The sequence below is a fragment of the Lutra lutra genome, chromosome 9 (genome assembly GCF_902655055.1).
Source record: "Lutra lutra chromosome 9, mLutLut1.2, whole genome shotgun sequence".
NCBI classification, from domain to species: Eukaryota; Metazoa; Chordata; class Mammalia; order Carnivora; family Mustelidae; genus Lutra; species Lutra lutra.
In genome coordinates this window covers 36,691,142-36,705,788 of record NC_062286.1, presented here as the reverse complement: position 1 = coordinate 36,705,788, position 14,647 = coordinate 36,691,142, and the positions used below count along the sequence as shown (strand labels likewise).

Genomic DNA, 14,647 nt, shown 5'->3' with positions numbered 1-14,647 from the left:
GCATTTTCTTCTCAGATTTTGGTTAGTACATCCTGCTTCCTGCCAGGACCCCGCTGTTTTGGGGTGGATCTGGGCTGCGGTCCAGCAGACACAATTCTCTACTCTGACACCATCTCCATGCCCAGATGTTCCCTCCGTACGCTTCCTCCCTCCTCCTTTCACTTCCAAAGTCACGAACTTCAAGCGAAGGAAGAAATGAAAACACCACCTGCAACACCATTCCTTCAGTTTCCGCCCCAAAACTTCAAAGTGCATAGAAACACGTTGAATCGAGACTCCGAGGCTCACAGGCTATGGCCCTTGGACGAAAACACAGAAACCATCCCAGGTCTTGACTCAACGGCCCCCTCTAACTGCCTGGGTGGGGCTGGCTGGGTTTCCCTGGTCAGGCACAGCAGGGAAGGTGCCCTGGGGTTCGCAAGGCCTGCCAGGATGTGCTAAGGGAAAGGGATGGCATAGGAGCTGATGATTTCCCCTCCTCCAGCAATCCCCCGCTGCACTTTACAAATGGGGAAACTGAGGCATGTACGGATCAAGTTGTCTAAAGCTACAGAGGAAGCTAGGGCAGATCTAGGGATAGCTTCTAGGTTGTCAGGCCTTTCCTCTCAATGACAACGGTCTCTTTCACGCTGCAGTTAGTCATATGGGAGGTCATCAAGGTCCACTCTCTGATTGTCTGGTGTGCGTTCTATAGGCAGTCACATCTGGACATCCTAGCAGGAGCAGGCCATGCCTGTGGCCCCGGGGCAGTGCTTCTGGAGAACTTTCAGAATCCCAGTTCCGATCCCCTCAGGTCAGCCGTGGGTACAGCACATGAGATCTCCAGGTTCAGAGGGTACCCTGGGAGCTCGCCCATTAGCTGGGACACATTATTAGACGGCGGCTAGAAAACTTCAGGGACTGCTCTCCCCGCAGAAACAGACTCCCATTTCATTCCCAGTGGGGAGAAGACAAATAGGCCGGTGAGCCTCCCCAAAGTGGGAAAAGTTCATCACGCTTAAGGTGGTTAAGCCGGATCTGAATCCAGACCTGGCAGGACTCAGGAGAGATGGTTGTGGAACGATGGGGACGAAATGTCCTCATCCTTCCTGTGAGAGCCAGCTCTTTCTTTCAAAGTCCATCTCGTTTAATGGTCAAGGTGAGAGCCTTCCTCAAAGCCAACACGCTCGCCTAGAACTAGCAGGGGAGTTTGCTCACGGATGGAGAGAAGCTTGCAGAAGGGGATGGCTGCTCCCCACAGTCCCCTGGGAGAGGGGCCTTTCTGCTGGGGCCAGGAGCTCCCGAGTGGAGTTTCCTGATAAGGAAGAGAGAAGTGCTCTGGGGGAAGGAGTTCCTACGGGCTGGGACCCGTTCGTAGGGTAGTGCTCAGTGGCTTTCGTGATGGGGGAGCATCCTGTTTTGTGAAAAGCCCGTTGCTGGCAGGGCCGGCTGTCTGCCTGCTGTGTGGGCAGGGGCCCAATATCCCTGCGGGCAATTCCAAGCCAGTACTTTCGAGCTGAAATCAAACCAGGAAAGAACAGGACTGTTTTTTAGCTGATGAAGCAGTACTTTTTCTTTCTTTCTTCTCTTTTTTTAACAGTTCTCTCGCCTGGCTCCACTGTGTACATTTTGTGTGTGCGGGCATGCATGGGACATTCTTCCCCGGAGGCAGCTGGGGTTCACTCCTGGAGGAGCCCACCCCCACTTGCTCCTCCCTTCTCCCCTACCCCCCCTCCTCCTGCTCTGCCTCAACCTTGTGTCCCGGGCCTTCCCAGCCCCCAGCCCTCAGTCCCCACCAACCCATAGAGGAGAGGAGCAGAGGGAGGCCCAGACTGTGGCCTGAGGTTATTTACAGGGTGGGGGTGGGGTGGGGGAGGGAAGAGAAATCCACGGCTTTGTTTATCTTCTAAGTCTGGAAACTCTGCAAAATTCATCCATTTCCAAGGAAGCCTACATTTGTAGGCTCCCAGAAATAAAAAAATAAAAGGAGACTCACTTCAAAAGAAACGAAGTGAAAAGCTGTGTTCTTTGTGAACTGATTTGTTGTTTATTATTATTATAATTTTTAACATTCGGTTTGATTAAAATAGGCAAAAGGAGTCACCTTTTTTCATATTTTCATTACATTCTTACTCTCATCCTCTGTTGCTTTGTCAGTGAAGAAGGCAAATAATATTTTAAGAGACTGAGACAGATACGTTCTCAGCTCTCAGTTCTCAGTTCACACATGTCTGGGAAATCGAGGTTCCGTGTAAACTTTTATCATCGTGTTTTCTGCTGAGGTTATAGATGGCTCTGGGAATCTTCGGTTCACACTTAAAGCAAACTTACTCAAACTGTCCCACTTTTACAAATTAAAAAAATATATGTATGCTTCAACACAGATTTTTAAGATAATAAAAGCAATTTTAATAGGCTGGTTAGTTGTCTGTACATGATTTCTCCGGGTCTTTTGAAAATTTGGAGTGAACGGTGCCCATATCAAATATAGCATGTTAATTTACTGGCCTTTTTTTAACCCTGCACTCAGACAATAACCTTTTCATGTGGTGCCAGAAAACGGTATATGTTTTGAAAAAAGTTTTTTAAAGATAGAGTCAGTGGAAAAAAGGAGATTTCAGGAAAAAAAAAAACCATAAAATGTACTTGAAAACGTGTCACTTCAAATATGAACTTTCGATTGCATCTTCGGGATATAAATATTCGATTTTTAAAGTTTTTATTATTTACCACATTATATGAATCACTGTACTGATGTAAGCCTAAAATCATGTAAACTTCATGTAAACTTACAAGTATTGCTATGTATCTTAATATTTTATGGATTCATTTTATAGGAGTTTCAAAATCTGGGGAAGAGGTAATCTGTGGCACAAAAAAAGAGTGACATAAATCACATTCAATCTGATCTACTTTTTCCTAAACTTTGTCTTTAAGGTAAAAGATATTCAACAAATTAGATTTCTTTTATTTTTCTCTACTCTCTGGTTACTTAAAATGAAACTAGAGGATTATCTTTATGGTAAGGAAAAAGGTATAAAAGGCAGTATTTTTTTTCTTTTTCTTTCTTTCTTTTTTTTTTTTTTTAAGGAGAGGCAGAGCTCAGTGTTCTGCCTAATGTGTCTTTGGTGGTAAATTTAAAACATTAACTCTAAGCTTTAATACTGTGCTTTCCCATGAGTCCCTGGACCAAAAGCCTCCGATACTGTCAGACAAGGGCCCAAGATGAGAAATAAATAAAACACAGATATAAGAAGTCTTTGTTAGTGCAGCTGAACAATTGTAATTAGGAAAGCTCCATTCCTTCCATGGTAATCTGTTTCTAGATAAATGTCATTAAAGCCTCTCGGTGTCAAAGGAAAACCTCTGCGTTCAAGACCCCGGGTGAGGACTGGGAAGAACGCAAAGAAAACCATTTTCTGTGCTACAGACAAGTATTTACATTACTGGTCAAGATTTGGCCCAGGAAAGAAGTGATTACCTGTTTAGGCTCTTGAAAGGAATTCAATATCCTGTTGACTAAATACAGAGCAGGCTCAGAGAAATGTGACGATTGAATAATGCAATTGATCCCTTCCAAGAAGCAGAAAGAGGGGGTAGGTTTAATCATAGGCAGCACCATTGATAATATTTTTTCTGCTTTCTGGAAAATAAACCAGGAAAGAAAATGTGTCTGAAACATTTAGCAAATAGGCTGTCCTGCCTTCTGGTTCTGGATCAAGATGGCATAGGATTGCTTTTCCTTACTCCATTTCTCTAAATACAGCTAAATACCCTGAAAAACTATTCAGCAGACAATGATAAAAGAACTCTGAAAGCTGGAGGGAAAAAAAGAAAAAAAAAAACCACGGTGGATTGGCAAGAAACCTCAAGACTTGAGAAACAACTTTTTGAGTTCCCTGGGTTTTCTTTTTATTTGCCACATGCCTTGAACAGCACTCAGGAGAGGTTTGCTACCTGGAATCACCAACAGGCACAGACAAGAAAACAAAAACAAAAAACCAAACCCAAGAATAGCCTGCTCTCTCTGGCCAAAGTCCAGGGAAGGGGAACTCTAAGGAGGCCCAGTAAGAAGTTCCAGCCCCCACTGCAGTCCGGGTCCTTGCACACAATCTAATCTGTAGGCCCTGGGGTGGGCAGCAGCAAAGCCCTGGCCCCTGGTCCACAGCTGAGATGTCAGCAGGGGGCCTGACCCACCCACAGCAGCAGCAGTGAAGCCCCTGTCTCCCTGGCCTTTACCCGGTGGCTACAGAGACCCAAGGGTTTACCCCCTTCTTACCCCCTCCCAAGGGTTGCCCAGCAACAGAGTCTCCTAACACAGTAATCACTAAGAAACCAACACAAAGTGATACACTAAAAATAATAATAATAATAATTAAATCAAAATGGAACTCTAAAAAATATTTGAGCAACCCACAGAAAGACAAGAACAAAAGAACAGAAGAATGAGAAACAGAAGGAACAAACAGAAAACAAATAATACGCCAGATGTAACCCTAATAGATCAATAAACACCTTAAATGTAAATGGTCTCAACACACTGACTGAGAAAGGTAGAGACTGGCAGAGTGGATTACAAAACAGAACCCAACTTATGTTGTTTACAAGAAACTCACTACAAAGTTAATGACATGAGAGCAAAAGAAAGGAAAAAGATATACCATGCAAGCAGTGATCAAAAGCATGAATCAATCAGACCAAGTAGATTTCAGAGCAAACAAAGTTACCACGGGCCAAGAGGATTATTGAGAAAATACAGCATACTGTGAATCAAAGAACAGTTTCATAATATATGAAACAAAAACGAAGACCACTGAAAGGGAGAATTAGACAAATCTGTAATGGCCACTGGGAGCGTCTCACCCCCACCGCTTCAGGACCTTTAGGACCATTAAAGGGAAAATCAGCAGGCAGCTAGGTGGCTCAGTTGTTTAAGCCACTGTCTTCCGTTCAGGTCATGATCCCAGAATCCTGGGATCGAGTCCCGCATCGGGCCTCCAGCTCCATGGGGAGTCTGCTTCTCCTTCTGACCTTCTCCCCTCTCTAATTCTCTCTCTTACTCTCTCTCTCTCAAATAAATAAAATCTTAAAAAAGAGAGAGAGAGAGAGAATCAGCAAGAATGCAGAACTCCACACTACAACCAACTGAAAAGATCCAATGGGCACTTAAAGGAGGTGCTATCAACAACAGCAGAATATTCATCCTTCTTAAGGGACCATGGAACATTCCCCCAGGTAGACTGCATGCATCCCAGATCATAAAATGAACCTTAGCAAATTCAAAAGAATTAAAGTCATACAGAGTATATTGTCTGACCACAATGGAACCAAGCTACACATCAAAACGGAAAGTCAACGGGATAATTTCCAAATGCTTGAAAACGAAGCAATAAACTTCTAAGTAATTCATGGGTCAAAGAGGAGATCACAAAGGAAATTAAAAAAATACTGAGTGAAAACAAAAATAAGCATACTAAAATTTGTGAGATGCAGCTAAAACAATGCTGAAAGGGAAATTTATGGCACTAAATGCTTGCCTTAGAAAAGGAGATATCTCGAATTGCTAATTTAAGTTCCTACATCAAGAATTTTTTTAAAAAGAACAAAATAAATTCAAAGCAAACAGAGGAAGGACATAATAAAGAGTAGGAATCAGTGAAATGGCTGGAAAACAATAGAAGAAATAATTGAAATGGAAAGATGGTTCTTCAAAAAAAAATTAATAAAATCAGCTCTAGCTACATTGGTAAAGATAAAAGGAAGACATAAATTCCCAATATCAGAATTGCAGGAGAGACCACAATAAATTCTGTAACCATTATAATGATAATAAAAATACTATAGACAACTTTATGCTCATAAATTCAGCAACTTAGAAGAAATGAGCCAATTCCTCAAAAACCACAAACTACCAAAACTTAGCCAAGATAAAATAGATGATCTACTCAGTTCTTTAACTGCAAAAGAAATTGAATTTGTAATTAAAATGTTCTACAAAAAGAAATCTCTAGGCCCAGATGGTTTCAGTGGAAAATTTTACCATTCAAAGAATAATTAATGTTATTTCTATACAATCTCTTCCAGAAAATAGGAAAGAATAAATCACTTCCCAATTCTCTAGATGAGGCCATCATACCAAAATCAACCAAAGATAGTTCCCTCCCTGCAAAAAACCTAAAGACCAATATGTCCAATGAACTTAGATACAAAAATCATCCACCATATTTAATCAAACCCAATGATGCATAAAGATAGTAAGACACTGTGACCAAAAACAATTTATGCCAGGAATGTAGGACTGATTCAATATTTGAAAGTCAAGCAATATCAGCCACGATACTGATAGGATAACAAAGAAACGTGGTCATATCAACTGATACAGAAAAATCATTTAACAAATTTCATTATCCATTAATAAAGAAAAAAAAACAGTCAGCACACTAGGAATAACGGGGAACTTCTTCAGCCTCATAAAGAACATCTTCTAAACCCTACATCACACATTGTATTTAATGGTGAAAGACTGAGTGCATCTCCTCTAAGATCTACAACAAAGCAAAGACGTTGGCTCTTACCACTCACTCAACACACTCAACGATGATAATAATAATAATAATACCCAGAATTTGTTGAGCACTCCCTACTGCCAGCATCACAGATGGCTTTTTACCTACAACCTTTTACTTAATTCTTATAACCATGAATGATTAGTCTATGTAGATTGCGAAACAAAGGCCCCAAGAAGTGATTTGCCCGAGAGGCTCAGGGTACAGCTTGTGACAGGCAATGGGGGAACCACGAGTCATCTTTAGCAGTGGCAGCTGGCTCCAAACTAACAAACTGTCTGAGAAATAAGGTGCCCTTTGGTAGGACACCAGGTGGGATGTTAATGAGAGAGTCTTCCCCCCCATCCCCCATTTCCTTGAAGGATCCAACAATTAGGCAGAGGCAAACTACGTGCACAGGTCTAAAAATAACTCTATCACTTCCAATAAGGACTCAGTCAGGGCTGATGTCATTCTTTCAGGTGCCACAAAGGAATGCTTGACTGTGCGTCATGAACTTAAAATAGGAGTAGGGTCAGAGGGCCAGCTGGAGCTCACGGATGCCAAGTGGGCAGTTTCTCAGCTGGTGTTTTCTAATATTTCCTGCTTTCAACAGCAGGTTTCTGCCTCCTTTTTTTGAGTTGAGAGGGGGTGAAAATGTGTGTTTAAAACGTTCACTTGCTTTGCTTTCTCTCTTCTCCATGTGTATTCCTTCCACCCATAATCTGCATTCATCTCCACTGGTTGTTCCTGCTTTGTCCTGAAATATTACAGGAATTAAATGCTACAGAAATTAAATTAAATGTTACAGAAATTAAAATAGGCAACCCCACCTCTTTCTCCCATCATGGGTGGACCCATGATGTTTTCCTTGAATATTCCTGCTCAGGGTGTCACAGGGAAGCCACGAGTTGGATAAATCCCATGGTCTCGAGGTATGGTACAAGTGGGCTGTCCATATGTTGGGGTGCTCTACGGAAAGGTATCTCTTGTGAAGGAGGGCAGAATAGTCTACGATCCTATCAACTCTAAGAGTCTGTAATTTATTTCCTTTTTATAGCCTGACTATATTGAAGTCAATGGATTATATTCAAGGTGGAATCATCATTGATTCAATCAATGAATTTTTTTTATTCAAAAGTTATTGAAAGGACTTCTGATCCAGACAAGATAGCGGAAACTCATTTCTCCCTTTTTTCCACCCAACTAGATACAATGACGAACTCTGGAAATAATGCAAGAGGCCACCAAATGAAAACTCTGAAAGGGGAAAGAGAGAGCGGAACAAGCTAGATAGGGATCCTAGGACTGGAGGAACAACATAGCAGTAGGAACAACACCTGCCTCCAACAGGAGAAGGTGACTAAATCTGGCATTTCCTGTTGCCCAACTTGGCACCAGAAGACAGCCAACATAGATTCATCCTTACTTCTTTCTGGTGGGGCTGAGACTCTCCTCTCTCACTGGTCAGACAGCTGACCAGGAGTGCCCAGGTGGTACCGGCAAAGGGGATTACCACATTAACAAGCAGCCTCCCCTGGAAAGAAGCACATTTTGTCTCCATGGACCCAAGATTCCTTTTATGTAGAGGCACCAGGAGAACCAGCCTGAGGAATTTCCTCCCACCCGCTCCAGTAGCAGCAGGAAAAGCAAGTGGGAGCCCCAGGAGACTGTAATCATATGACAAAGGCTCTGAAATTAAGTAACCATTGGGCCCACAGCCCACTAAACTAGGCCAGGCTCTGCTTGTTAACCTAAATAGGGTGATAGCTGGCTAAAAAAAAATAAAAGCTTCAAGTAGGAGCCAGAGTCTCCTAATACAAAAGGCAAGATGTCCAATTTTAAAATATGCATCATAGTAAGAACCAGGAAAATGACTTAGATGAGAAAAGACCATCAGCTGACCCTAACACAGAGATGAACCAGGTGGTAGAAATATCTGACAAAGACTTCAAATCAGCTGTCATAAAAATGCTTCAGCAGGGAATTGCAAATTCTCTTGAAACAAATGAGAGGAGAGAAAAATCTCAGCAAAGAAATAGAAGTTATAAAAAAAAGGAACCAAATGGAAATTATAGAACTGAAAAATACAATAATAGAAATTAAAAAAAAAAAAAACTCACAGGATAGGCTCAGTGGTAAAACAGATATGACAAAAGATAGAATCAATAAAATAGAAGAAAAAACAATAGAAATCACCCAATCTGCAGAGCACAGAGAAAAAAAGACTGAAAAAATTCTCTACTGTGAAAAATGACTTTGATTTGTTATTAATTTGCAAATCAAATTTGCACACTGCAGAGGGGCTGTTTAATCCACTTAAGAGAATGAATAGTTCTTAAAAGTGACAAATAATTAGAAAATAACAGATTTTAAATGACACCATTTACTATAGCACCCAAAATGCAGGGAATCCTTGGGGCACAGAGGATGTGTAGGGCCGTGAAAATATGGTATATGATATTACAATGGTGAATACATATCATTATACATTTATAGAAACCCACAGAATACACATTACCAAGAGTGAACGGTAACTTAGACCATGGACGTGGTGTGATAAAATGGGCCAATGCAGGTTCGTGAATTGTAACAAATGTATCATTCTGGTGGGGGATGTGGATTATGGGAAAGGATATGCGTGGAGGGGGAGGGAGTGTATAGGAAATCTCTACCTTCCTCTCAGTTTTTCTGTGAACCTAAAACTGCTCTAAAAATAAGTTTTAAAAAATACAGAGGAGGGGTGCCTCGGAGGCTCAGTGGGTTAAAGCCTCTGCCTTCGGCTCAGGTCATGATCTCAGGGTCCTGGGATCGAGCCCCGCATTGGTTCTCTGCTCGGCGAGGAGCCTTCTTCCCTTCCATTCTCTCTGCCTGCCTCTCTGCCTACTTGTGATCTCTGTCAAATAAATAAATAAATGAAATCTTAAAAACAAAAAACAAAAAACAAAAAACAAAACAGAGGCACCTGTGTGGCTCAGTACTTTGAGCATCTGACTCCAGCTTTCGGCTCCGATCATGATCTCTGGATTGTGAGACTGAGCCCCCCACTGGACTCCACACCCCCACTTGAGTTTCTCTCCCTCTGCCCCACCCCCATTCATGTGCACACACATGCTTTCCCTCTTTCTCTCTCTCAAACAAATAAATCTTAAAAAAAAAAAAAAAAAAGTAAGTAAATGTAAAAAGCAAAATGACAAAACTTCTGAAAGGTAACACCAGAGAATAATCTCCTGATTTGGAACATGAAGAATCTTCTGAAATATAGTACACAAAAAGCACTAAGCCCAAAGGAAAAGATCAATAAATTGGACATCATTAAAAACAAGAACTTCTGTTCATCAAAAGACACCATTGAGAAAGTGAAAATGCAAGCCACAGGGTGAGGAAAGATATTTGTGTATCTTAAACTTGATTTTAAAAAATTGTATCCAGAAAATAAAAATTTCTGTGAGTCAGGGCACCTGGGTAGCTCAGTTGTTAAGTGCCTACCTTCTGCTCCAGTCATGATCCTAGGGTCCTGGGATCGAGCCCCGCATTGGGCTCCCTGCTGTGCGGGGAGCTTTCTTCTCCCTCTCACTCCCCCTGCTTATATTCCCTCTCTCACTGTGTCTCAAATAAATAAATAAAATCTTTAAAAAAATTTTTCCATAAATCATTAATAATCCAGTAGGAAAAAAATGAGCAGAAGGCTTGTACAGGCATTTCACAAAAGAGGCTATACAATTTGGGACATGAAAAATTGGACATGCTCAGTAAATATGAGCAGGAAAGTACAAAGCACAGGGTGACATGGCTACACACCCACCAGAGTGGCTGGAAACAAGTGGTCCAAGAATGCTAAGCACTGGAGAGGATTTGGGGCAACTGTAACTGCCGCCCACTGACTTGTAGGGGTCTAAACTGGTACGATCGCTTTCAAAAATTGTTTGGCAGGATTTACGGCACCTGAGTGATGTCTATCCTGCGACTCAGCGATTCTATGCCTTGGTACACATCCAGCTGAAACACGTACGTATGTGTACCGAAGACATGTACAAAATTGCTTGGAACTATCCGGTTACATTTTCAGCCAAAGACTGAAAATGTGAAAATTAATCAAAGGTAACCACACTAAAATGGACTTGGGAGACCAAAAGGGGGAGGCTTCATGCCTTACCACTCTTGGCCAACTGTAGACCCAACACAGAGAGACATACCTTGCAAGGGGATACCACTTCAGCTACTACTTTACCATCCTCCCCAGGCAACACCCAGCCTGTGGGGACTGTTGTAACTCAGCCAATGAAAACCATTATGCTTTGAACCCCCAGCTTACCCCAATGGATTTTTCGTTTATAACAGACCTACCCACTTCCCCCCTTCCCTGGGTAAAAGAGCATTCCTCTCCTTCCATCTCCAGACTTGCCTGTTTTTGCCATAAATCTATTTTGCTTGTCCCAAATTGCAGTTCTGTGCTATTCCTGAATAAGCCCTTTTTTTTTTTTTTTTACTAGTCAAATAACCGGCAGTTTTATGTTTAAGGTTACTAGAAACAACCCAAATTTCCATCAACAGAGGAGTGGGTAAATCTATGTGGTGTCCTTAGCAATGAAATTGAACAATGTAACATAGCACGAAGTAACACAGGACTGACATCTTCATGTTCACTGAAGAAAGCCAGACAGCCAAGAGGGCACATGGAATGATTCTGTTTACACGAAACTCAAGAACAGACAAAGCTGATCAGTGGGGACAGAAGTCAAGATGGTAGTTATTTGGGGGATGTGACTGGAAAGAGGCTCAAGGGGGCTGTTGGGGTGCTGGTAATGTCCTGGTTCTTTCTTTCTTTTTTCATTGTCATGTCTTTTTTTTTCTATTGATGTGTAATTCACACACAGTGTTATATTAGTTTCAGGTGTACAATATAATGATCCAACAATGTTCTTTTCTTTAATCTGGTCATGATTTCATAGACTTGAATCCTTTGTGAATATTCGTCAAGCTCTTATACGTATCATTTGGGCACACTCCTGTCTATGTGTGTTTTCGTTCAGTGGAGAGTTCACTTAAAAAACCCTATCTGAGTTTTCAAAGGTCAAAACAGCCACAGTCTTCATTGCCTCACCAAAAGTATTTGATATGATGTCCAAAACTTTAGAAACCAAGATGCTGTTCCTCGCTCTGAGCCAATAAATAAACTAATAGAAAAGTCAGTGGCTTCACCAATAACTTATTTGTAGATAGTCTACACTGAGTGTCATAGTATCTTCCGTCCAGAGACAAGCCAAGCTTCCTTTCAGCAGAGTGGCCTGCTCACCTGTCAGCTTCTCTGAGCCCAGAGAGTTTGGTTACCTCCGACTCTGGTCCTCCCAGCAGCTCACCTGATGCCATGACCAGGAGCAGGTCAGGCTGGGCCATGGTCAGCCCGCCAAGTCAGTGTAGAACTCACTGGTGACCCATTTTGTTTATCCCATGCTGAAGTCCCTGACATATATAATTGGGAACAGAATTCTTTGGGAATTTCCTCTCTAAAACCATCTAGAGAAATCCTGTTGAGATACTAAAGATACAAGGGGCCTTTGCTGAAATACTTGGTTAAAATCTGCTGAATGATAGGGCCATGAAACACAAAAGAGCTGGTTTCTTTCCTTCTGGGATGCTTAGGGCTTTCTAGTACCCTACTCCCATCAACCAACAGGGTGAGAGGTGTTGGTATAACCAGCTGGACATTTTTTTTTACAAACTATCTTGGTGCAGCCTGTCATCTTCTCTCTCCAATAGGTAGCTGAAGTTACGTTAGAGCAAGTGGGCCTTCGAGAACAGCTCACAGAGCCCCCTGGTTTGCCAAAGACTATGCCAAGGCTGGGGAAGGGAAAGGGATTTGCAAGTTGAATGGTAAGAACACGGTCTCCTGGGACACCCATCAGTGACCCCCTAAGGGGGATTTAAAAACAAAGCAAGGTCTTGTTGAGCCAAAATTAGCTGTCACCTCCTTCCCTTGGTTTCTACCATCAAAATCAGGTTCTGAAGTCACTCTAGAAGGGGCCAGGAGCTGTCTATGCCTCCTGCTAGGAGCAAATGGTGTCCAGGTGTCCTCATCTGGGGTGAGCTGGAGGAGAGAGGCCCTGTGTGGAATGGCAAGCCCAGAAAAACACATTCCTGAGAGGGCTTGCAGAGGGACATAGTGAAGAGTAAAATTCTTGGCCTCTGGAATTACACCTCACAGGTTCAAATCCCACCTCCACCTCTTAACCTCTCCGCACTTCTGTTCCGCTACCTGGGAAGCAGGAATGATGGTAGTATCCACTTTGTCAGGTTGCTGTGAACAATGAATAGTGTGTGTAGTGCTTGGAACATGCCGGGAGGCAGAAAGATCGCCTGTAGGGACGCTGAATGGGCACTGATAAGGCAAGGGGCCATACTTCTGGTGTCTTTGGTGAATAAAAGAGGTAGAGACAATTTTTGGTCATGGAGGTAGAGCCTGTCTATGGCCCAGGCTAACCACGGTACCACCTGGCCTCAGTGAAACCCTTTCCTCTTAGTTGGACCAACTGGTTGGGGCCAGTGATGCCATGATGTGGCACCAGGGACAGCAAAGGGAGTATGTGATCAGTGGAGCCCTGGTTGGGACTGGGAGACACGCCAGAGGTAAACCAGAGTCACCTCCCTGACTGGTAGGTCTCTCTGTGGAATGGGTAATGGCAGCCTGAGGCACTCTAAGAGCTGGAAAAACCTTCCTCTTGTAAAACATTCCCTCCTGGGATCCGTTAGTTGATGCTCACATGTCCACTCTTAGAGAGCTATTCCTTTGGCTTAATATATGGTCCTCTGTCAAAAGCCAGAGCCCTTAATGGCAAAGGAGAGGCTAGCCTCGAGTCCTAACTCTGTGAGTTGCATGCAGGTTAAATTTTAAAGGAAGTAGGGGAGAAAACGGTTTAAGGATGCGCCACATCTGCAAGGAAAAAACAATGGCAACGTCATTTACAGAGACTCCCTGTCTTCTGAGCTGCCCCAATTCCAGATGTGCTGTGCTCAGGGGGTTCGTCACACTTTATACAAAGCCTCCTTTTCTGGGTCTCCTGAGAAGCTCTGAATGGGCCTGTGAACTGGGATCACCTCCATTTTACAGATGAGGAAACAGAGGGCCACTCCCCAGCTGCAGTGACAGACAGCAGAGCAGCCAATGCTAGGAGCCGGGGGCTCCTGGGCCCAAATGCCTCTTGTCTCACCTCTGCCTCATGTCACCCGCACAGGCCTGGAGGGAGGGGTGGGGCCACGGATGACAAGGTCTCCGTGAGTGTGACAAGGGTCTGCCCACCAAGAGAGCTGGGACAGGACACACTGCATTCAGGTTGGTAATGTTAAGTACAGTTAGTTAGCAGCTGACCCCATGTTAACTCTGAGGGAGGTCCCGCCTTGGAGCCTCATTTTTGCTTCTCTCTCTGCCTGGAGTGCTCAGCCAGCTACCATGTTCCTCTGATCCCTTAGGTCTCTGCAGACACCCTACAGACAGGCCTCCTTTTTATTTTTTTCAAAGATTTATTTATTTATTTTGGAGAGATAGCATGCAGCAGGGAAGGGCAGAGGGAGAGGGGGAGAGAACCTGAAGCGGACTCCTAGGTCAGCACAGATCCTTAATCGGAGCTCGATCTCACGACCCAAGACCATGACCTGAGCCAAAATCAAGAGTCAGCTGCTTGGGGCACCTGGGTGGCTCAGATGATTGAGGGTCTGCCTTTGGTTCGGGTCATGATCCCAGGGTCAAGGCATCGACCCCCGCATCGGGCATCGGGCTCCCCACTCAGCAGGAAGCCAGCTTCTCCCTCTCCTGCTGCTTGTGTTCCCTTTCTTGCTGTGTCTCTCTCTATCAAATAAATAAATAAAATCTTTAAAAAAAAAAAAAAGAGTCGGATGCGTAACGGACGACCCCGTCCGGGTGCCCCTCAGCCCCTTGCACACACAATCACTCTGCCTTGCACCCTGCCTGATCTGCATCAGTGCTTGGGACGGTTGCTTCTTTGCGGTCTGTCCCCCATCGCTAGCATGCCAGTTTGTTCTTTGTCTCGATGTCACAGCAGCCTAGTGGCTGAAGCAGTGCGGGCTTGGGCAGGTGTTCAGTAGGTAACCGATGAATGGACAGGTGG

At 43.5% G+C, this 14,647-nt stretch overlaps 2 long non-coding RNA genes across 8 annotated transcripts in view; both read left to right on the top strand.

Moving 5' to 3' along the window:
• The window catches only part of LOC125108497 (uncharacterized), a 149,122-nt gene extending 135,925 nt beyond the window's left edge, over window positions 1-13,197 (top strand). For 2 of the 7 annotated variants that reach the window (XR_007129939.1, XR_007129938.1), the window contains 2 exons: window positions 10,458-10,532; window positions 11,046-13,192. This is a non-coding gene — a long non-coding RNA (uncharacterized LOC125108497). Of the gene's footprint in view, window positions 1-1,579; window positions 2,917-10,457; window positions 10,626-11,045 lie in introns of all 7 variants that reach the window. The other 5 variants (XR_007129935.1, XR_007129931.1, XR_007129933.1 and 2 more) reach the window with 4 other exon arrangements.
• On the top strand, window positions 7,733-8,606 carry LOC125108499 (uncharacterized). Its single transcript, XR_007129941.1, has 2 exons — window positions 7,733-7,883; window positions 7,996-8,606. It is a non-coding gene; the product is annotated as an uncharacterized LOC125108499 (long non-coding RNA).
• Window positions 13,198-14,647: the final 1,450 nt, after the last annotated feature.